At 50.3% G+C, this 24,644-nt stretch overlaps 1 long non-coding RNA gene across 1 annotated transcript in view; it reads left to right on the top strand.

Moving 5' to 3' along the window:
* The window catches only part of LOC112660384 (uncharacterized), a 42,162-nt gene extending 20,121 nt beyond the window's left edge, over positions 1-22,041 (top strand). The window contains exons 4-7 of the long non-coding RNA XR_004807578.2: positions 1,306-1,394; positions 11,935-12,212; positions 13,227-13,508; positions 19,085-22,041. This is a non-coding gene — a long non-coding RNA (uncharacterized LOC112660384). The remainder of the gene's footprint in view (positions 1-1,305; positions 1,395-11,934; positions 12,213-13,226; positions 13,509-19,084) is intronic.
* The last annotated feature ends 2,603 nt before the right edge of the window (positions 22,042-24,644 follow it).

The raw sequence follows: 24,644 nt of genomic DNA on the forward strand, positions 1-24,644 counted from the left end.
AACCAAGCAGGGAGATACTGTTTCACATGTATGTACCTCTTAAGAGTGGGGAAGTCTTTTCCAGCAATATCTCTATCCTCCCATAAATTTTTAAAGTCTCACTGGTCAGATTAGGGTCACACATCCCATCCTAAACCAGTCACTGGCAAGAGAAAGGGACACTGTGATGGATTAGATTATTCATAGGGGTGGAATAGATGCAGAATTTAACGACCTAACCTCGGTGCCTGGCAAGAACCCCTGCAGACTTCTCTGGCAGCATCCTCTACTGTGCTCCCTCCCCCTCTCCCAAAGGCTTTCCTTCTGCCTGGGGCAGCCTCCCCTCACATACCTCACATTCTTGGAAATCCCTACTAATCCTTCAGGTGTCACTTCCTCTAGGAGACCTTTACACACCTCTGAGGCTAGAGACCTCCTTTAATTTCTCACAGCTTGTCCTTATAGGTACCATTTACTGTGGTGGGCCTACTATATGTCCAGGACCCCAGGGATCACCACCTGAACTGAAGGCAGATGTTCAACCACTAAGCTACCCAGGCATCCCTTAGGGGCTGTATTTATATCACTGAATGCTCATGACAATCCTAGAAGTAATGGTACTAGTCCCATTTTATAGGCAGAAATACTGAAGCTCAAAGAGTATTTGATTGCTAATCTCATCAACCTCATGCTCTGGTTCCCTTGCAGCAGCTGTTGTTGGCTATGCTAGCCACTAAGGATTTGAGGTGGGTCTGCTTCTGACAGGAGCCACCAACTTTTTCTCTGGTCCAATGGTGCACTCCAGGAGTAGACGATAGAAGAAAGGCTGATTGCACAGCAGTTTAAATCAAATCTCAGGACAATAACTGGCTTCCATCCATCCTTCTTTCCATTTACACAATCACCTACCCAACTGTCCATCTGTTTGTTTGCCTGACCATCCATCCATCTATCTATCTATCCATCTATCCATCCATTTATTCATCATCTGTCCATCTACTTCTCTGTCTGCCTGTCTATCCATCTGTCTATTCATTCATCCACTCACTCATCTGTCTGTTCATCCACCCATCTATTCATCTGTTCATCCATCCATTCATTTGTCCATCTGCTCACCATCTACCCATTCTTCCCTTTGTGTATCTACCCATTGTTCCATCTATCCAGCCACCTGTATGTCTACCCATCTATCCATCCAATTAACAAATATGTATTGAATGCCTAAGTGGCTGTTGTGGTGTTAGGCACTAGGAATAAAATGATGAGCAAAAATTAGATTTGGCCATTGCTATATTCAGAAGCCACTTTCCCTCATCCCATACACAGCCTGGGGAAGGGACAAGCCATGGCCCAGAACGGAAGATGAGAAGATGAACATCCTTGTGCTATGGTCTCAGTTGCAGGATGGCTTTGGGGTAAGAGGAAGGAGTTTCTGAATCACAAAGCAAGTAGAATTTATGCATATGAGCTTTTGCTAGGTGGTAAACATTTCAGAATTACTCTGAAAATCACACTGTGATGGGGACAAGAGTTATTGTTGTTTTGTATTCTTCCTTCTATCCCAGGCTACCCCCAAAAGAGCACAGGTCCTCCTTTTCCTGTTCCTCCATGCCAGTCACCTTCAAATGATTTGAGTTGCACAGCTCGCCAAAAACTATTTTTTTGAGTACAGCACCCCCAATATATGTTTGTTTATGTATAAATTATATACATATCCTAAAGTCAATCCATATAATAAATATTAGCAAAGCTTAATTTCTTTCTTATTCATTGGGTTATATATCTACAGATGTGTTATTTGGCATGCACAGTAAGTGCCTCCTGCCCTCCAGTAAAAAAAAAAAAAAAAAAAAAAGTATTGTCTTTGCTTCCCTGTTCTGTCTGTGTGGTGAAGGATCCCAGGCATGAACAGAAAGGAGTAGAGCCAGAGATGCTGGGGAAAGGGGGCCACTTTGGCAGAGAGCTGAAGGGGTGGGGTAAGGTCTGGAAAGCCACTAGGAGCCACTGGGAGCCACGGGGGAGCTGGCTGTGGAGGCTTTGCAGTCTGTGCAGGGTGGAAGGGTTGGTGATTCTGAGAAGTGTTCCTGGGTTATGAACCAGAGCCTTTGAAGCTTCTTTGTGCATAGAGGACAAGTTTGGATGGGCTTTTTAGATGCCTTTAGCTTCTGGGCTTTTCTGACTGTGACCCTCTTTGAAAGATTCAAGATAGGGTGGTGGGGAATATTTTGTCTTTTAAGTAGTAAAAAAGAAATAATGATATAAGGCAGGTCTCCCAACCTCAGCATGATTGACATTTGGGGCCTGACTGTTCTTTGCTGTAGGGACCATCCTGCTCATTGTAGGATGTTTAGCCACATCCCTGGCCTCCATCCACTAAGAGCCACTAGCATTCCCATTCCCCAGTGTGAAAACCAGAAATGTCCCAGGCACTGCCAACTCTCCTGGGGGACACTATCCTCCTAGGTGAGAGCTGCTGGCTTGAGGAAACAAGTATAAGCATGGGCTATTTCCTTGGGACAAAAATCATAGAATTATGGGATGTGAGGGTGTGAACATTTTCTTTAAAATAATGTAATTTTTATTTTTTTAAATTTTTTATTTTTTTTTAAAAGATTTTATTTATTCATGAGACAGAGACAGAGAGAGAGAGAGAGAGAGGCAGAGACACAGGCAGAGGGAGAAGCAGGCTCCATGCAGGGAGCCCAATGTGGGACTCGATCCCGGGACTCCAGGATCACACCCCGGTCAGGCACTAAACCGCTGAGCCACCCAGGGATCCCTTGATGGATGTAATTTTTAATAATAAAATTAATACATTTTTGCTGCAGAAAACTTAGAAAATGCAGAGATCCACAGAGCCGAAAACAGACTCACTCCACTGTACCCACCAGAGATAACTATTCCTAATATTTCTTTTTTTATTCCTAATATTTCATTTTATAATCTTCTGCCGTTTTTCTATGCATATAAATAGACACATTTTCTATTTTTAAACAAAATGAGATTATAGCGCACACACTGTTTTGTAATGTTCTATTTTCATTGAATGATGTACTATGACCATCTTTTCATATCAACGAATATAATTCTGCCACAAAAATATTCCTGGCCATTGACTGTGACTGTGATTGTATTATAATTTATCCAAGCCCCTGTTGCCCCTGTTGCTCTTTAAACATTCATTTTTATTTAGCAATTAATGTATGTTTACTGTAGGAAAATGTTAAAATTAAAATAACCACAATGTAGCAAGTAAACATTGCTCACAATCTCACCAGCCATGGATAATTGGTGTTAATATTTTAGCGTACATCTTTTCTTATTTTCTTTACAAAAACCAGGAAATTATTGGTATGTGCTTTTTATTAATCACTCTTTTCACTTCACAATACAGTTATGGTGTCCGTACTTGTATGATATCATTATTGATGGTGGCATAGAATTCCGCTGTATGAAAATACATGACTTTATATAACCAATGATTGCCTATTAGTTGACATTTAGGCTACTTATTTGCCATTCAAAAAACACTGCAATCAACAGCTTTGTAGTTCATTATTTTTTTAGGACAAATTTCTCCAAGAAGAATGGGTGGGTCAAAAGGTATGCAAAATGGGCTCGGATACGGAAAATGAAATTGCCCTCTAAAAAATTCTACCACTTTATGTTTCCACCAAGAAAGTACAAATGCCCATACTTCCATACCCTTGCTAACATTGAATATAATGATAGTAATAATAAAGTGCCAATTTTATAGGTGAAAAATGATAGCTGGTTGCTTTAATTTGCATGTACTTGAATACTAATGAGGCTGACAGTTTTTTCAAATGCCTTTTGGTATTTCTATTTTTCCTATTGCAAACTGTTCATACTCTGCTCATTTTTCTATTTGTATGTTAATACTTCCTTGATTATTTATATGTTAAGAATATTAACCCCTTACCTGGATACAATAGATTGTAGTCCTTTCCCCAAATTCATCACCTCCTTTTCATTTTGTTTTCTTTTTCATTTTGTTTTGTTTCATCTGTTTAAACTAAAACATACAGAAGTTAAAGATGTTTGTAGTCAGATCTGTAAATCTTTTGTGATTTTTGCTCTGGATGTCATGCTTAGGTACAGCATTTTCCACCCCAAGATTTATAGACACTCATTGATATTTTATGGTTTGTCTTTAAGTTAGTTTGCCTTTTTTTCCTGGAATTTATTTCATTTTATTATCGCCTTGACCCACTGTTTCTCATTGCCTAGAAAGACCCTTTGTCATGTGGGAGCATCGTGTGAGCACCTGGCCGTGTCCTCACGCTCTGGCCCATTCCATGGGCTTAATGGCTCCGCATCAATGGCACACGTTTATGGATTATGGCTTTATGATGGATTTTAATATCTGAGAACAAGCACCTCCTCAGTTGACTTTTTTTCAACATTTCCCTGTCCATTCATGAACTAAATTTTTCTGGTCCATTTTGCAATGATTTCTTCAAAGTCAAAAAGATAAAAATCTCATTTGGACTTCAAGTTGAATTGTATCATCTTGAGAGGTCAGTCTGGGTGGAATTTATATAAATACCATATGAAGATTAAATCTTGCCAAACAAGGATAAGGCACATGTCTCTATTTGTTCAAGTTGTCCTTAAACTTTCTGAAAGATCTTTCTGGAAACTTCTGTGGTTAAAAATGAAATCTTTGGTCATGTTGCATTGAGGCCAGAGAATGTTATCCTTACAGTTTCTCTGCTTTTGTTTTCTGTTAAAAGTATTTATTTAGATACTTTGATGGTGAAATATCTGGCCAGTTTATTCGAGGGATGTTGTAAAGGAAGACACGTTTTCTGTTTGTGAGGTTCAAATTTTATAATACATACCCCTCCCCTTCAAACACACCCACACGCATTGTTAATAATATTACTCAGAATCTTTACTGCCTTCTTCCTTTCTGCCTATTTGGTCTATCAAGATTGTGAGAAATGAATTATAGTCCTCAATTAGTATATTCACCAAACTCTCTCATATTTTTACGAGATTTTACTTTCTATATTTAAATGAGACGTAATTTGGTGCATACAATTTCATGACAGTTTGGTGTTCCTTGTCAGTGTAATGCTTTTTGTCTCCTCTGTGGCTACATCTGAAATTAATATCTGACCCATGCTTTCCTTTTAATTTTATACCCTAGTATATATTTATCTTTTGTAACTTTGCTTTGGAAATGTCTCTCGTGAACAATATTTAGCTTGATTTTGTTTTACTCGATATGAAAAGGTGGACTCTTTAATCAGGTTTGCTTTAGACTTACTGTAAAACAAGAAGCTAAACATGTATTGTTGTAATTAGCAATTTCAGGCTTGCTTCTGGCAACTTCTTTTCTGGTTTCTGCTTTTTGTTCCCCTTAACATCTTATTTGCTTTTTATGTATTTCAAGGTTTTGGGAAGTTCACGTGTTCCATTTTTAGCTTAACTATTTTCAGCTTTTCTGACATGTTCTTTTGCCCTTCTTTTTCTAGTTGCCAGATTCAGTAGTCAAACACAGAACTTTTAGGGTCCCCCCATTTTAGACAATATTAGAATTTTTTTTTTTTTTTTTGGTTGCCAGAGACACTGGGAAGCAGCTGGGCTGATTGGGATGTGTGGGGATTGACCTCCTGGGCAAAAAATGGGTGTGTAGAAGTCGCAGAATGGAGAGTAACCAGTCTGAGGTTGTCCTGGGGATCTACAAAACCAGACTGGGTGTGAGAGTCCCCCAAATTCTCCTGCTCTCTTATTGTGGTCGGAAGGTGCCTACTGCAGTAAGCATCCCATGGTCACCTGACTGCATCCCCCTGGGGCAGGAAAAGGTGGGAACAAAAGACTTTCCTGCATTGCCAAATCTTATACTAGGAGAGATGCTCTTGTAGAAACCCCTGGGTGACTTCCCCACAGAGCACTGCCCATTGCTGGGTCACGGGCCTGTGCTTGGGCCAACTGCTGGTCCCAGTGACAGACTGTCCTGATGGCTTTGGACAATCACAACCCACTTCTGTCTGGCTTGTATTCACCAAATGGTGGCATAGGGTCAGGGATTCTTAGCCTCATCCTACTTCATCTATCGGTAGAAGTTGAAGTGGATCGTGCCCTCTGCTGATTTTTTTTTTAAAGTTAGCTTTATAAAAGTATAATTTACATGTAATACATTGCATTCACTGAAGTGTGCGAGTCAGTGAGTTTTTACAGAGGCATTCACCACGTGACCACCGCCACACTCAAGCTATAGAACGCCGGCATCGGCCCCCAACATCCCCTCATGCGCCCCCAGCCACAGCCCCAGGCAACTCCTGGTCTGCTTCCTGTCACTCCAGGACATTTTGCATTTTCCAGAGTGACTGTAAGCGGAACCGTACAGCACACGTCCCCTAGCGTAAGGGCTTGTCTCGCCAGCACGGTGGTTTTGAGGCTCACCCACGCTGCGCTTGTTATCAGTGATGCATTCTTTTCTGTTGCTGAGTGGTTTCTGCTGCACGGATGGATAAACCACACTTCCTCTAATCTCCTCTTGCTTTTGAAGCACTTTCTCCACTTGACTTACAGGAGAAACCCTTCTTGTCGGCCTCCTCCTCTGGTTTCATTCCTCTCTGACCTCTTCACCCTGGGGTGCGTGCTCAGGCTTGGTCCCCTTCCCGTGTCTATTACACAGGTTTCCGGGGCCTCACCCAGCACCAGGGCTTCCAACAGCCCCTCCGGCCACCCTGAGGAGGTCTTTCCTTTCAAATTTACAACTTCCGCTGGGCCTCCTCCACAGAACCCCACACTTGTGGGTATCGGTCCTGCTTACCATCCCCTACTGGACATAGTCCAGTACCCGCTGTCTCTTACCATCCCCGAGTCGGTGTTGGTCTCCTCCTGCTGCTGTAACAAATAACCACAAACATCATGGCTTCAGCGACGCGTTCCTTCCCTGCAATTCTGGGGGTCCAAGTCCTAGCATCGAGGTGTCAATAGGATGATGTTCCTTCTGGGACTCTAGAGGAAAATTGGTTTCTTTGCCTTTTCAGCTTCCAGAGGGCCCTGCGTTCCTTGGCTGTTGGGCCACCTTCCTTCAAAGCCAGTGAAGCAGCTTCCAATCTGCCTTACTCTCTCCTTCTTTGACCCTCTTGCTTCCTTATGCCTCCTTACAAGGACCCAAGTGATGACATTAAGCCCCCCTGGATAATCCAGAATAATCTCCTCATCTCAGTGCTCTTCACTTCATCATACCTGCAAAGTCCCTTTTGCCAGGTTAGGTGACATATTGTGGGGATTGAGATATCTTTGCAGGGGGCACTGTCCCACCTACTACAGTGTCTTAGGGGGGACTCCTGTCCTCTGTCCCCATCTCAGGTTTCCTTGTCTCAGACAATGGCCACAGCCAGCTTCCTTCTATTTGCTGCCTTCTGCTCTCATGCCCATCCATCAGGGAAACCTCTTGGCTCTGGCATGAAGTATACCCAGAACTCGGCCACGTCTCTTGCCTGCATGCCTGGCTTTTGGCCAGGTCACTACCAGAGCCTCTGGGTGGTCTCCTGGTGCCAGGCCCGTTCTGCCTCCCGTGGTGTGTGATCTGTTCCTTTGGTCATATTTCTAGCTGACGCCCCAGTGTTCCTGGGTTGATCCCCTTGGTCTCTGCACTGGTATTCCATCTGCCTGGAGCCCCTTGCCTTGTTCTCAGCGAGCCCTTTCATGAGCACCCAATAACCCCCACCCTGCGAGGTCCCTGCCTCACCTGCTGTGTTTTGCTTTTGTGTGGTAATTATCTCTTTGCACATGCTTAGGCTCCGCTTCAATATCTCGGCTCCTGCACATGGCTTGTCTTCCTCGTAGAACGCAAGTCTCATGAAGTGGGAGCTTGGCCCATGCTGTTTGCAGTATCCTGAATAGAATACAGTCCTGGAACCTGATAGGTCCTCAGGACACATGTGCTAAATGGGCGAATGAGGAATGGAAGTCAGTGTGGGCTCAGGGTGGGTGGGATGCCCCGAGATCAAGACTGCCCGGGGCCGCAGAGGTTCAGTGAATGGGAGGGTGGCCTGTTGGAGTCAGAGCTGTGCTGAGGGGGGGTTTCTTTCCCTTGGGATGAGTTTTGGATGGGTGGGGTGAGATGAGGTTGATGGGGAGGGAGAGAGCCTATCCCAGACAAGAGGGCCAGGCGAGGCGGGGGGCAGGTGGTGAGGGAGAAGCACACTATAAGACTATGATATTGGGTGGGTGTGAGCAGGGGCCACAGTGTGTGTGGCTTTGCAGACCTGCCTGTGGGGAGTGGGGCTTGGTCACTGTGTCTGCATGAGGGGGATTATTCGGGGTGTGTGTCTGCAGCATGATTTGTGTGTGTATTTTTGAATGTTGAGTGTGTGGTGAGTGTATGAGTGTGTAAGTGTTTCTATGTGTTTCTGAGTGTGAGCATCTGTGTATGTGTGTGTGCACATGTGTGATTTGTGTCCTTGTGTGTTCATGTGCATTTGAGTGAATCTCTGTGTCTACGTCTGAGTGTTTGGTGAGCAGCATGTCGGAGTGTGTTTTGTGAACACGTGTGTATGTGCTTGGTGTCTGGATGTGTGAATCTCCGGGAGTGAGTGTGTGTGTGTCCACAAGAGCGCGTGAGCAGATGTGCTTTGCCTGCCCAGCTGTGTGTCTGTACGTGTCTGGGTCTGGGCATCTGTGTATGACAGTTGGTGCACGTGTGACTTGGATGTGAGTGGTCACGTCTGTGTGTGGCCACGGGCAGGTGCCCTCAGGTAGGGAGCCAGGGTGCCCGGGCAGCCCCTCCTGCCAAGCCCTGTGGCCCCTCCCAGGTGGGTGAACTGACCACAAGAGCCCGACACCCCATCCCTGAGACCCTTGTCACCAGGCACAGGACAGGAAAAGAGCACAGAGGGGCCCTTGAGCCGGTGCCCTTCCCCCAGCGCCTCGCCCCTCGCTGTCACTGGGGCCACTGGCTCGGGTTAACTGATGGAGGGAAAAACCCATTAAGCGGCTGCCTCTCCCCGTCACCGTTATCGGTTCCTGCTCGCCTGTAGCCCGGCTGACGCGCTCTCGCTCTTCTTCACATAATTGAAGAAAGTTTTCCCATTACCCGCTGTCTCTGCCACGCGGCGCCCGCCCTCGCCCCTTCGCGGTCCCGAGGATTCTGGTCTCTTTTCTTCCTCCTCGAGAAGCTGACCTAAGCTCCCCTGCTCCTCATTTTCTCCCAAACTCAGAGTGGGCTTGTCCGCGGCGGCCCCCGCAGGCTGCTGGGAGCGGCGGGCACAGGGAGGGCCCCCGCTCTGGCGGCTCTGGGACAGCAAGCCTGGCTGTCCTGGCGGCGGGTCAAGGGCCCCTGGAGGGATGTGCCTGCGGGATGTGCAGCCTCTGAACTCCCGTGTGCCTGCCTGAGCTTGATGAGCTGTCCGGAAGCTGTGTAGGTGACAAATGGAGACTCCAGGCACAGGGGTGGCACCCAGGTGGGCTCCCCGTGGGAGGTTCCTGGCCCTCTCTGCTTTGTTCAGGTGGAACCAGGGTAACTTTGGCTTCCTGATGAACATGACCACGAACAAAAGTGCTTTGTCTTTCTCCGCCTGTCTGGTCCCTCCCAGGGGGAGGGGGTGTGGGAGATGCTTGGATCCTTACCAGGCGCCAGACGATGGCCCGGCCAGAGGTTTTCTCTATTCCTGCCAGGCGGCCTGCAGTTGGTATGTTGGTCTCCCTGGCACCCTTGCTATAACCCCGGCTTCTCCTACCCCGCACACTGACCTCTGAGCCTCTTACTTCCCCAGGAAGACTCTGTCCCTTGCCTGGGACCCACTGGACCCCACAATTTGCACAGTGCCCCAGGCCAGCAGACCCTTGCCTCCCTGCAAGAAGCATGGACCAGACCTTATGCTGGGTGGGGCTGGGTTTGGGGAACGCTAGAATGAATACCTGCGGGAGCCACGAGGGGCGATGCCTGCTCAGGGCTGCCTAAGACCCAGAAAGCAGGTGAAGCCCCATTGTGCGTGGCCTCATTGCAGAAGAGCCAGAGGGACAGCTTCAGCTGTCCTGCTTCTTGGTACAGGGACGCCTGTACTGGAAATGGAGCTGCACAGAGCTCAGGCCACACCCTGGTGCCCACCTCCCGGGAGGCCTTGCTGGGCGAGGCCCCAAGTGCAGGCTGCCAGAGATTTGGGAGCTTTCTTGATATGTAACCCAGCTGTTCCTGCCACACTGACCTTGGCCCTCCACCTGCCCTCTGGGCCTCTGCACCTTGCCTTGTCTTATCCTGTGTCCCTAACACCGTCAGAACAATGCTTCCAACCTGCTGGGAGGGCAACCGCAAGGGAGACCAGCTCTGGCCATGTCCATCACCACTTGTGTCCCTCAGGCACCCCTGAACGTGGTCACTGTGGGTGGGAGCAGAGTCTGGGCCTTCTCATCCTGCCAGGCCTGAGCGTGCCTCTCATACCCCGAGACCCAGGGCCGCCAGGGCTGAGCTGGGAGCCAGTACTGATGAATACTGATGTCTGCATCCCTTCAGTCCCTCCAACCCAGATGCCTCACCCGGGTTACAGTGTCCAGGTGTGTGAAGAACATCCCTGGCTGGTATAGAGCAGCCTCAGAGGAGCCTCAGAGGAGACCACCTGCAATGAGCAGAATGCTCCCCACTCTCTGTCCCCAGCATCAGGCCACTCTGACAGCACCGCGGCCTGCCAAATACCAGAGCCAGACTGTAGGGGTGTCCCGCACCTGGGCCTGCCTGATGCCACCCACCATCTGCATCCCCCCGCACCCCTCACTGTGGAGGCCATTTGGGAGCTGCCCCCTTTAGGCCATGTCAGCCCCCACGAGATAGCATATGTCAGCCCCTGACTCGAGAGACAAAATGCAGCAGGGTTTCAGGGCCATAGCCTGGATGCCACAGCCTCACCTCCCCATTCCTCCCCTCGGTTTCCTCCTCTGTAAAATGGGATGATGATGATGATGATGATGATGATGATGATAGATCCTTCCTCACCAGGTTGTTGCAAAGTCTGACCTAAATGAGTTAATAAATAGAAGGCACGTGCAAGAAGGGTGGGCACATGGTAACCCTTCGGGCACAGTTCCTCTGTCCCACACGTCTCACCACCAGGTGCTACGGTGTGTAGCTCCCATGCCCGGCTCCGGCAAGCCTTCCACCCTGCCACGCCCCTGGAGCAGAAGGGTGGGCGGCTCCCTGGGTCGCGGCCGGTCTGCAGATTTGGCTTCGTCTCCCTGGTGGAATGGGCTTTGCTTTTTAATTTTTATTCAGGTCGAAGTTCCTTGTAGCATGTGCACCGACACTCCACATGTATTTCCCTTGGGGGACACCCATGCAGATTGAGAGAGGGGACGTTGCCTGCGCCTCGGTAGGGCCCCAGGGAAATGCTTGCTGCATGGAGCCAGCCACTAGGCCGAGCCCTCTGGCGAGAGGTGCTGGGATGCAGGTGTTGTGGCCTCTCACTAAAAGTCAAAGTCACATTTGTGAGCTCCATTTGCGGGGCTGGTGGCTCCTTTGCTCCGTGTTGTTGTTACGGAAGTATTTCTGTGTATGAATACACTCTGTAGTATCCTGAAAATTTTAATTGCTTGACAATGATTCATTAGATTTCACATAAACACGTAGATATCTGAGTTCTCTTGAAACATGGGAGGTCAGGGAGCACTGGGCCCGTGTTCTCACATGACAGCATAGGGTGGTGCCCAGTAGGGCTGCCAGCCAACCGAGCCACAGTCCCTGCTGCTTCCTCCTGTGCCATACCTGGGATGTCTCCCCCACGTGCACTGCCAGCCCCACCCCTCTGGGCATCTGGCTGCAGCCCCTAGGTGGTCGAAAGGGGCCACCTCATCCCATCTATGTCTTCTGGTGTGGTCCCCTGATTGATTGATTGATTGATTGATTGATTGATTGATTTTAGAAATGGCCACAAGTCCTGCTCCTTTTCACAATGGGACCCTGTGGTTCCTCTTCTCCAGCCAGGGTCTACTTCTCCACCTCTGCCCTGGGGGCAAGTCACATCACTTGTTTGGCCAATGGGACATCAGCAAATGCGTCACTGGCAGACACTGGAAAATCACCTGCATGCTGGAGCTTGCTCCCTCTTGCTACCCTTGAACCCAAGACTGTCCTAGGGATGAGCCTGGGCTAACCTGCAGCCAGAGAATAAGAAGCCAAGTGGAGAGTCAAGGTGCAATGGCCAACAGAACTGCTGCCATCAAGACATGGCAGTGAGCCACTCTTGAACTGATCACAGGTACTTGGGAAAGTGTGGAAGACCTAGGTCAGACCAGCCCCCAGCTGACCTGCAGAATGGAATGCTAAATAAGAAATGGCTATTGTTTTAAGACAGTTTTGGGGTGGTTTGTTATGCAGCGAAAGCTAGCTGCTATATTGTTATTTATGCTCAGTGAACAAGCAGTGCCCTCTAGAGAACAAGGGGCTCCTAAGAGAAGGCTCTGTCCCTCTTGACAAGGCAAGTGGCAGCCCCTTCCTCCCAGCACTGCTCCCATATGACTGTGCAGCAGCCCGGCCCCCATGATTGAATTTTCAGCCTGTTTCAGGGGACCTGGGCCCTCTGATTCTACAGGACAGGGTCTGCTGACCAGCACTGTGCACTCAAGAGGGTATTTGGGCCATGTATCATCAGGACCTCTCTGCCACGGCCTCTCCTACCTGCTCTGGGTGCACAGAAGCCCAGCAGTGGCTCTTTCCTGGAAGTCCACTCAGGAAGCTCCTCACACAATGACTCCTGCTGTCCTTGTCCACTTCAGCACTTCAGCACTGGCCCTAAACCTGGCAGCCCACACATGCTCTGTGCCTGGACTGCTGTGGCCACGGCTCCTTGTCCCAGCTAGCCCAGCTACCAGATGTTCCCTAGAGCCTCACCTGGGCCCGCTGTCTGATTTGAGACCGGGGTGCTTTGCTAAACATCAACCAGGTCTGTGGTATGAGGGCTGACCAATCAGAACAGGCACTGTCCATGTTCAATGCCTGCCTCACGTCCCTGGCCCTCCACACGTGTGAATACATGCACCCACATACATGCCCCACTGGGACCCCTTCAGTCCCTCAAGGCCAGTCTCATTTCTGCCCTTGTTGCCCACCTGTCCTCCGGGTAGGGAGAGTGGATGTGTCCTTAGTTTCCCCAACTGCACCAGAAGACTGGACCAGCTTCTCTAGAAGGTACTCTGGCTAACTGGCTGTTTCTTGGATGCTTCTTTCCCTTACTATGACCTGGTGCCTTGGTGCTGGGGATTTGGGGTCTCAGTTTCCACATCTTTGCAATGACTCTCCCAGCTCAAAGCCTCCATCCCAGCTCCCAGAACTGCTGTGCAGCATTCCGGATCATGAAGGACCAGAGCCATGTGGTCCAGTGGTGAGGGTCTCAGAGGACGGGCTGTGACCCAAGGCACCCGCCTAGCCGGCAGCTCTAAGTGCCAAGGAGGGAAAGATGCGGCTGCCCAGTTTTCTCGCTCCTTCCAGACCGGGCCAAGGCCTGTGTACTCCCCGTGACCTCCTCCCAGAATCTTCTTCATCCCGCCTCACCCAGGTGAGTGAGATGCTTCAGACCCAGGAAAAGCTACCCTGACTTCTCCGAGGTTGGGGTCACTCCAGGTGGAGCTACAATCCAACCATCAATCTTGTGATGATTTGATGAGCTTGTCTGTCTGGCACTAAAGCATCGGCTTCATGAGGGCTGGGCTGTCTGTCTCTGCTCCCCATCTCGTCCCCAGAGCCTGGTGAGTGCCTGTCACACAGTAGGTGTCCAGTAAATATTTGCTAGGTGGATGGACAGTTGTGGGGAGGACTTCTGGGCTATGGGAGGGCTGGGACAGGCTCCTGCAGGGAGCATTCCTGCCTCTCTCTATGTGGTGGCGCTGGCTCCGTGGACGTTCTGGGCTGTGCTGGGGCGGGAGATGTCAGTGAGCTGAGAGGGATCCTCGAAGTGACAGGTGCTTCTTAGCTCCAGGCACGCCCGGGGCCCAGGCTGAATTGGCTCTTCCAGCAGTTCCAGCAGCCCCTGTTTCCAGGGCTAATTGGGGAAGGGGAGGGGGAGCCAGAGGTGGGGGACCCTCTATTCTGGGCTGTCTCATGACAATGGTGAGCCAGTGTATAAGTGGAGTTGGGGGGCAGCGAGGGAGACGGAGAAAGCAAGAGATGGAGGGAGACTGCATACAGTACACGTGGTGCAGGAGTGTGTGTCTGGAGCGGCCTCGGTTTGTGGCCAGGTTTTATATGCGCATTTGCACGTGTGTGTGTGCTTTTATGTCCTTGGTATCATGCAGGCATGTGCCTGTATATTATTTATTTCTGTGTGTTTTGTGAGCACGAGTACATGTGTACCTTATGTGTGTCTATGTGTTTGTGTCTAAATTGTGTGTCTCTGAGGACACGCTTTTATGGCATGTATCCTGCTTCCTGCGTTTATACTTATTTCTATGTGTGTCTGTGCCTTGGGTGTGTGCATCTACATGTGTGTGTTTGTGGCCTGAATTGGTACCTATGTGTGCGTGTGTGTGTAGCACTGGATGTCCCCCCGGCGCAGAGCACTCCCCCACCGGGTTCATTATAGGAATGGCAGGCCTGTCGTTCTCAGTCGTGGTCCCACGACATCTTGTACCTCTCCAGCTCCATCCTCTCCCCTGGGTCCTCCTTCTGGGGAGTACTGTATCCTGGGTGTCTGCAGGCTTCCAGAAGGGCACTGAAGGAGGAGGGGCGGCATGCTCTAGGCCTCCTCCTCTCTGCCAGGGAAGTGCACAGGCTCTGTGACAGGACCAAGGCTGGGGAGAGAGGTGGGCGCTGGGAGTAGGGAGGGTTTGGGGGCTCCTCTGGAGGGCTGAGCCGTGTTCCTCTGAAGGGTTGTGGGCCCCTTTTCTCTTCTAGCCATGTTACGGAGGGGACTGTTGGGAGGTGGGGAGGCCAAGAGGCAGCTGCAGGGTCAGGGCTGGGGAGACCCGAGAGGCAGGGTCCTTGCTGGGGCTGAAGGGGAGCAGGGGTGGGATGGCTGGAGGGGTCAGGGAGGTACTTGGGCTTTTGGTTCATCCTGCAGAACCCAGCACAGCTGGATGTTTGGAGCATCCTCGGGCCTGGGTTTGGGGGCAGACAAAGACGAGCCCAGAGGGGTCAGACTTGCCAGCCACCAGCTGCTGGGGCCCAGCCCTGGAGCAGCCCAAGCAGCTCCCCTGAGCCCGGCCTCCCCAGTCCTGGCCACCCCAGCATCAGTGACAGTTAAGCTTTGCAGCATCCTCTCTGGGTGTCTTTTGTGTGTCTTCCTTTTGCCAAAGGCGTCCCGGATGCATGACGGAGTACTTGCTCCCCCAAGGTGGACTGGGGTGCAGGCACCTGGGGGCAGTGAGTTGGGCGTTGCTGGCTCTCAGCTCTAGGGAGGGGGCTGGGAGTCTGTGTGGACCACGCCAGCAGGAGCCGAGTGGATGGGGCCAGGCTTTCTCTGCGGAGCTGGCCAACCGGCATTCAATGCCAGAGCTGGGGTTACCTCCCTTTCTGTGCCTATTGCCACCTCAGTCCTCGGAACATGTGTGTTCCCCGAGGCCTGGTGACGGGCAGACCCAGGCATGGGGGTGCTCAGCAGTGGATGCTGGTGGTGCTCCATGCTTAACCCCAGGCATGTGGATGGTGGCTGCTAAGGAGCTTGCTGCTGCCCCTTTTCCCCTTCTTCCATCACTCAGGGGCGACAGGCACCCCCTTGCCGAGGGTCCCTGGGGGGTTGTGACTGCACTCCTCCCTGCGAGGGGTGAATGGTCTGCAGCCAATGATGAGCTGACATGGAGTGTGGGTTCAAAACTCCAATCCTGCTACCTTCCCCACCTGGGACGGCTCTGGGGCTACTCAGGCTCATTTGCTCAGTGGATCCGGCAAAGGCAGATGTAGCTGAAACCTGTCCCTCCCAGCTTCCCCCTCCCTTTCCATCCCTCGCTCCCCTCCTCTAGCTGGCCTCCTCCAACAAAGCACCCATACAACACCCCTGCAAGGCTCCTTCCTAGGAAAGCTGCCCCAGGGCCCCAAAGTCATTGGTGGCACAAAGGAATAATAAAGGAACATATGGGGAGACAGACCTGTCTGAGGCCTAGGGGATGCTCCAGGAGGGGAGCTACAGGGACCTTGGTGCCACTGCCCTTCTTCATGGACAAGGAACATGAAGGAGGGTAGGGGGCCTGCTAGGGGTCCCAGCGAGGTCAGAGTAGGGGCTCACGCTGCTGTTTGTTCTTCCAAAATAACCTCCTTATTATAAAAAAAAAAAAAATCACCTCCCAGATCAGGAAATAAAAAAAGAAGTAAAGAAAGGAAACTGTTACTGGATGCCTGGGGTGGGGCTCAGTGGTGGAGCACCTGCTTTCAGCTCAGGGCGTGATCCTGGGGTCCTGGGATCGAGATCCACGTCGGGCTCCCTGCAGGGAGCCTGCTTCTCCCTCTACCTGTGTCTCTGCCTCTCTCACTGGGGCTGCTGCCTCAGAACACACCACTCCCCTTCCAGGAAACTGTGCCCACATCTGCACACCCAGAGCAGTACCACCAGGTGAAGGGGGCTTGTGAAGATTAAAGTTATTGGGGGACACCCTCAGTTTGTTCCCTATAGTTAAGAGTCTCTTATGGTTGCTGGAGGAGAGAGGGGCAGGGGAAGGGGGTAACTGGGTCATGGGCATTAAGGAGGGCACATGATGTAATGAGTACTGGTTGTTATATGCAACTGACAAATCACTAGGTTCTACCATTGAAACTAATACAACACTATATGTTAACTAGAATTTAAATAAAATCAAGATAAAAAGCTTTTGCACAGCAAAAGAAACAGTCCACAAAACTACAAGACAACCTACAGAATGAGAGAGGATATTTGCAATGACCTATCAGGTAAAGGGCTAGTATCCAAGATCTGTAGAGAACTTATCAAACTCAACAGAAAAGAAACAAACAATCCAATCATGAAATGGGCAAAAGACATGAAGAGAAATCTCACAGAGGAAGACATAGACATGGCCAACATGCACATGAGAAAATGCTCTGCATCACTTGCCATCAGGGAAATACAAATCAAAACCACAATGAGATACCACCTCACACCAGTGAGAATGGGGCAAATTAACAAGGCAGGAAACCACAAATGTTGGAGAGGATGCGGAGAAAAGGGAACCCTCTTGCTCTGTTGGTGGGAATGAGAACTGGTGCAGCCACTCTGGAAAACTGTGTGGAGGTTCCTCAAAGAGTTAAAAATAGACCTGCCCTACGACCCAGCAATTGCACTGTTGGGGATTTACCCCAAAGATACAGATGCAATGAAACGCCTGGACACCTGCACCCCGATGTTTCTAGCAGCAATGTCCACAATAGCCAAATGGTGGAAGGAGCCTCGGTGTCCATCGAAAGATGAATGGATGAAGAAGATGTGGTTTATGTATACAATGGAATATTCCTCAGCCATTAGAAACGACAAATACCCACCATTTGCTTGGACGTGGAGGGACCTGGAGGGTATTATGCTGAGTGAAGTAAGTCAATCGGAGAAGGACAAACATTATATGGCCTCATTCATTCGGGGAATATAAGAAATAGTGAAAGGGAATAAAGGGGAAAGGAGAGAAAATGAGTGGGAAATATGAGAGACAACATGAGAGATTCCTAACTCTGGGAAACGAACAAGGGGTAATGGAAGGGGATGGGTGGGGGATGGGGTGACTGGGAGATGGGCACTGAGGGGGCACTTGATGGGATGAGCACTGGGTGTTATGCTATATGTTGGCAAATCAAACTCCAAAAAAAAAAAAAAATCTAGAAAGAAAAAAATAAAGAAAATTGAAAAAAAAAAAAAAAAGATAATGGAGGTCAGGTCTGAGGTCCCGCCCAGGTCAGTGGAGGGATTGGGATGGACAGGGGCAGCTTCCAGCCCAAGGGCAGGCGGGAGCAGGCATGAGGGTGAGTGAGAGTGGGCACTGTGTATGGTAGGGAGACTCCACCATGGCCAGGAGCCTTCTTGGGGGAGGGTGGAGGGGAAGGGGGAGGGGGTGGCGAGGAGGCTGACTCAAGGTAGGGGCAGGGCAGGAGGGAGCTGAGTCTGGGGAGAGGTGCTATGAGAGCCTTTGCCTCAGGGGGATCCAGGGAGAAGGCACCAGGGTATCCAGCAGAGGCTGCTGTCCCACCCGCCCCACTCCCTGCATGTCCTGTCCCCACAGCTCTGCTGGCTGGCACCCTGGGACCCTTGGGACCGTGGGACTTGCTGAGGCCCACACAGGCCTGGCCTCCTACCCAACGGCAAAGGGCAGCTGCTCCTGCCCAGGAAGCCTGAGCACCAGCGTCCCCATCCCCGGGGACCTAGACTCCTGGAGGCAGGGCTCTCTTCTGAAAACATGATCTATTGACAGTGGTGCTGCTCCACCCCGTTCAGTCGGGGTGGTAAGTGGGCAAGTGGGCGCCCCTGAGCACAGGGTAGTAACACCTGGCATCCTTGCTGGGCTCCCTGCTGCTGCTGGCTGGTTCCCTGGGGCTCTCTGAGTCCCGGGCTTCTTCCTGTTAATTGGGGGCGGGGGGGGGGTGGTTATAATAAGGCCTGGGTGGTAGGGTTTTTGTGAATGAGTTTCCTGAGGAGCTTGGCACCTGGTGCTCATCAATATCAGCCAGAGGTGACCCCCTTCCCTGCCCTGCCTCTCCTTGAGCTACTGTGGGTGGAGGAGTCAAAAGCCTAGTATCTTCTGTGAACTAGATATAGATGGGTCTGGATTTCCTCGTCCTCGGGGGTAGAATGGTAATCACAGAATCCACACAGAGGCTGTTAGCTTTGGGGCCTTTTAAGAAACCTCACAGGTTAGAGAAAGGACTTCTCCAAGGCTCCAGGCCTCCTCCCAAACATAGGGGAGCCTGCTTGCAGGTCCCACGAGAAGGATAATCCAGGCTTGAGCCCTACTGGGAACTGTCCTTCCTTGAAAATACCCTGCTGGGATGCTGCAGGCGGCTCAAGCATGTGTGCAGAAGCCAGCGCAGACGCCCTGCTGCCAGGCAGGCCTGTGCAACAGACCTGGGCTATCTCCCCTAAACCCACAGTTATTGCCTCAGATAAGAGCAGAGTAAACATGAAATCCCTTAATGCATTTGCTAACAGCTGTTCTCTGTTTATAGACACCAGGCCAAGCGGGGACTTCAGCACACATGAAGCTGGCCTGGATGGAAGCTCCCCACCTGTCACTGTCCTGCTGAGCATCCTGGGCAAGCCCATCCCTCTTGGGGCCTCAGGCTCCCCATCTGTGGAGGGAACAGTTTCCACTGATCCCCACGGATGACCTAGAAGGAGCTAGCAGTCTGTGAGTTGATGTGTGAGGACATGCAGCTTGTGCATGAATGTGCACACGTGTGTGCATGTGCACATGCCTGGGCAAGAGTGCGTGCGCGCACGCGCGCACACACACACACACACACACACACATAGATCCTCAGTCAGGGGAAGTCAACTGTCAAGCACAGTATTTTAAAATGTGCTTATTTATTTGGCTTGTTTGCGCCCTATCTCCTCGGCTGCCTTTATAAATATTTATCAATGTTGTCACAGTGACATTTCCTGGGAGGAGGTGAGAACTGGAGGGAGAAAGGATGTCAGAGGGGAGCAGACAGGCTGAGGGAGCAGGGGAGGATGGCCCAGTCCCAGCAGTGGACCAGGATGGGGGAGGGCTGACGCCACAGGAGGAGGGAGAGGGCCCTTGACACAGAGACCTGATTCAGGGGTCCAGAAGCAGGACCCACATTTCAAGATGTCCCTAAGGATGAAATAAGGATGAGTGGGGAACATGACGAGCCACGTGCCTCTGCCACTGCTGTGTGAGCTTGCACAAGGCCCCTCACCATCCACGGGGTTGTCTATTAAACACCAACTGTTCTGAGTATTCACTTCATTCACTATTTACAAACGACTCTGTGATGAAGGCACTGGTCTCCCCATTTTACAGATAGGGAAAACAAGGCATTGGGATTAGTTACCTGCCCAAGACAGCCAGTTCTGAAGCACAGAGCCCGGATCTAAACATAGGCAGCTCGTTGCAGAGCTCCTGCCCTTAACCACTACTCCATCTGGATGTATCATTTGTATCTTTAACGATTATTCCTTAGAGCCCCCTCCCCCTCCGTACACAGCCGGTCTCAGTCTTGCTCCTGGGGCAACAGAGATGACCAAGGCAGGCCCTCTACCTGGTTGGCAGAGCTCAGGGTCTTGTGGGGAACCTAAGGACATGTTAACCTGACAGCGCTGCTGTGTAGTGGGTGTTCAGAGGACATTTAGGAGGGTGGCTCTGCGGCAGCCCCAGTGGCGCAGCAGTTTAGCGTCTGCCTTCAGCCCAGGGCCTGATCCTGGAGACCTGGGATCGAGTCCCACATCGGGCTCCCTGCATGGAGCCTGCTTCTCCCTCTGCCTGTGTCTCTGCCTCTCTCTCTCTCTCTCTGTCTCTCATGAATAAATACATATAATCTTAAAAAAAAAAAAAAGAGGTGGCTCTGAAGACAGAGTGTGGGGCATTGAATCCTAGTCGGCTCAGTGCTAGCTGTGTGATCTTGGCTAGCCCAGGTAAAGGAGTGCCCTCAGTGTGGAGTGGGAAGGAGAGGCCTGGTAGCAGAGACATGGAGTGAGGGGCTCTTGGCAGTCAAAGAGGAGTCAAAAGTTTTGAACCTAAGGAACAGAGAGAAGGTGGAGGCTGTATCAGCTAGCTTTTGCTGCATAACAAACTACCCCAAAACTTTGTGGCTTCTAACAGCCATCATTTATTTAGCTCACAACTCTGTGGCTTGGCAATTTAGGCGATCTGTTTTTGCTGGACTCACTCACATATCTGAGGCCTCAGTTGTGATGGTGGAGATGTTCTTCATGGGGCCTCTTACCCTTCCAGTGGCCTTCATTCTGGTTACAGACTTCCAAGACTGATATTAGAAACATGCAAAGCCTCTTGAAGCCTTGTCTTAGAACGGGCCCAGTGTTATTTCCGGTATATTCTATTAGTTAAAGGGATGGGGTAAACTGATGGGAGGAGGTACACAATCACATTGTAGAGGGCAGGGTAGAAAGAAGGGGTAAGGATCAGGGCCATCTTTACTCTACCCTGAGTAAAGTAAAGGGTAGTGTCTACTGTCATGTGCAATGATGACAGTCTGGGGGCTGGTGGGAACACAGTTAAGAACATAATGACATTAGAAGTGTTGATGGGAACTATAAGGGGAAATAACAAATGCAGTTTCAGAGATCTTCAGAGATCCACACTGGTCTTCTCCATGTCATGTTTCTAGGGGAGGCACCCATAGTTCTCAAATGCCTTCTCATTGTCCCTACTGATCCTTTTTGGTGTTGACCAACCCCTGGACAACCCTTTGCACTTGCCAGTGTCCTGTGAGTCTGTGTTCTGGGTGCATGACTGGACTTCCATTCACCTCCAACACTGGGGAGAGGATTGAGATCTCTAAGTCCTAGGTAAGCTGCCAGCCATGGACTTTGGAGCCAGGTACTCTGTATCCAGGTCCCTCTCCTATTCCTCACCTCCATGAATCCCTCACAGATTTTGCCTTCTCTCTAAGGCTCAACTCCCTTATCTTCAAAGGAGAAAAATGATGCCTCCATCCCAGGTCCTTGTGAGGCCCCGATGATTCATGCACAGCCCCTGGGAGGGACTGAGCACAGGGAGGCTTCAAAGCCACCAGCCTCTGGCCTCTGTGTGGCCTGTCCCTTGAGGGTTATGGGTCGAGTTGCCAGACAAAGGACTCTGAGTTAAATTTGAATTTCAGATCAACAAAGAGCAATTTTTTTAGTGAAATATCCCATCCAATTATTCATTGTTAATGTGAAATTTGAAGGTCTGTATTTTTATTTGCTGAAGCTGGACATCCTGAGGTGGGGAGTGAGAGCTTCCCCCTGCTCTGGCTTCCCAAGAGCTGCCTGAGCAGCCTTTATCCCGTAATGGGATAAATGTCTGTGCGTCCTGTAGCAAGAAGCTCATTGGGTGAGGAGTGGGTCTGAGGGAGGCTGACCTCAGCCTAGCATGGGGAAAGAATTGATGCTGGCTGACCTGAAAAGAAGGGTGAGCTGTGGCCCTGGCCTCCAGGGGAGATAGCTGAATTCAGCACCACTGTGTGCTGGCCCAGGCGGAAGCCCAGGGAATCTTTTTTTTTTTTTCTTATGATAGTCAGAGAGAGAGAGAGAGAGAGAGAGAGAGAGGCAGAGACATAGGCAGAGGGAGAAGCAGGCTCTATGCACCGGGAGCCCGACGTGGGATTCGATCCCGGGTCTCCAGGATCGCGCCCTGGGCCAAAGGCAGGCGCCGCCACCCAGGGATCCCAAGCCCAGGGAATCTGACGTAACTCCTCCCTGAATGCCACTTGCTGCCTGCACAGCTCTACTTGGGACACCAGGTTGGCATCTCTACCTTCATATGGCAGGGCTGAGTGCCCACCCTGCTCTACCTTCTGCTCTCAGATGCTCAGGCCTGAAGGCTTGGGGCCTTCCTGATGCCGCTCATGCCTCCACTACCCCACACCTGGCCACCTTCACCTGGTTGGTATACCTAGACTAATTCCCCCACCTCTGCTGCTCCACCATCTTCTCAGCCACTGCTATCTCTCACCTGCTGTCCTACAATATCCTCCTTCCCTGAGCTCCTTCTCCCTCCTACTCCCTTCTAGCCCATCTCCCCTTGCACAGATATCCTGGTCACATCTTAGAGCAGGTCCTGCCTCTATTGAAAGCCATGCTCACAATGCCTGCCTTCTCCTCTGCCCCGACCCCCACCCTGCTGTCTCTCCCTACCTGGCCTCCTTACCATTTCCCCCATAGTGAAGCTGTAGGACTCACCCTTGATATTTCCCCTGCCAGCCTCTCCCTTACTTCCTATAGGTCTTCCCTCTAATGCCATCTCTCAGCAAGGCCTTCCTTGGCCAACCTATTGAAAATTGCAACTCCACCCAACCACTCTCTACTTCTTCCCTGCTTTATTTTTTTCTGCAGCCCTGTCACCTCCTGATATACGTTATGAATTAATGTTTGTATGTCAGCTCCCCCCATAATATAGTAGCTTAGGTAGAAAGATTTGCTTGTTTTCATCTGTTTATTTTATTTGTTCATTGTTGTGTCCTCTGCTTCGATCAAGGAACCTGGCATACAGTAGACACTCAACAAATATGTGAATGAATAAATGGTTGATGCTTGTATGTATGTAGAGATGATGGATGGATGCAGGAATGGTTGATTGGAGGGAGGGGGAAAGGAGGGATGAATGATGGTGGTTGATGGTGGATGATGGATAAATGATAAATGGTTGGCAGATGATGGATGGATGGATGGATGGCGAATGATGGATAGATGGATGATACATGGAGAGATAGATAGACTGATAGCTTTTAGGTCCCAGGTCTCTACCAACTTGCTCACTATATAACCCCAGCCCAGTTGGCCATCCTCTCTGTGTGTCCCTTGTAACATAGAGGTGGTAGAGACATGCTTGAATGTGGCAATCTGGCAACCCAGACATGACTTTTGTTTAGTCTGTGGTGTTATAAACAATTTCAATGATTTGCCAAAAATTTTAAAATAGGGAGATTTCTCATAAAATCCATATTTCAGCTACTTGTGAAAGATGGTCTTTTGCTCTGGGAACTGCTTTCTGTTGCCTGGGGCAATATTTGAGTGAGGGGGGCTGCCTCTGCTGGTGGGGCCCTCCCGTTCCTGCTCTCACAGCCTCTCTCAGATGTCCCCAGTCATGCCTGGCCCAGTATGCAAACAAGACCCTACGTCTGTGCATCTGGGGAGGCTATTCCTGGAAAGGGACTGATCAGATATTTATTGAGCACTTCCTCTGTAGATGAAGCTGATGTGGTATGTTTCTCAACACCTGCCTTAACACCAGGAGGAACTGTTCCCTATGGTGAGGCAGGGTAGCCAGTGACATCGGGTGTCAGGGGAAAGAGGAGGGCCTGTTGTGGCAGAAATGTCACAGTTTAAGAAGGAATCCCCAGCTCATCTTACTGCCTCGAAAGACTCTCAGCCCAGTCACCCGCGACAGAGATGGTGCCGGCCCACTATGTGGATGGGGACATTAAGGCTCTAGGGGTTACACGGCTTCCCTGAGATCACACTTGTGAGTGGCAGAGTTAGGACTGGAGTCCAGGTTGGCCTGACTACCCCACCCCTGTATCAGCTGCCTCTGGTTAGGATGCCTTAGACCTTTTGGGATCCACCTCATTTGTAGCTCTGGCATCTGAGGGTCTCTTATTCTGTTTTCATCTGGAAGTCTCTGTTAACTTGTCTTCCTTGTTGCTGACCCCTTTTGGTGGGGGAGAGCTCTTAAATTTCTTTTTTTATGGAGGAATTATACATGTGTAGGAAAGTACATACATCTTAAGTGCAGAGTTCAGAGGCTGTTTATATAGGCAGACTGCAGTATATGCAGTACATGCAGTATATGCCTCGGTCGAGATGGAGAACGCAATTTGAAGCTACACTTCTCGTGTTTGTTATTTTTTTTAAAAGATTTTATTTATTTACTCATGATAGACATAGTGAGAGAGAGAGAGAGAGAGAGAAAGAGAAAGAGGCAGAGACACAGGCAGAGGGAGAAGCAGGCTCCATGCCAGGAGCCCGACTTGGGACTCGATCTTGGGACTCCAGGATCATGCCCTGGGCCAAAGGCAGGCACTGAACTGCTGAGCCACCCAG

The sequence above is a fragment of the Canis lupus genome, chromosome 20, assembly GCF_003254725.2.
Source record: "Canis lupus dingo isolate Sandy chromosome 20, ASM325472v2, whole genome shotgun sequence".
Lineage (NCBI taxonomy): Eukaryota > Metazoa > Chordata > Mammalia > Carnivora > Canidae > Canis > Canis lupus.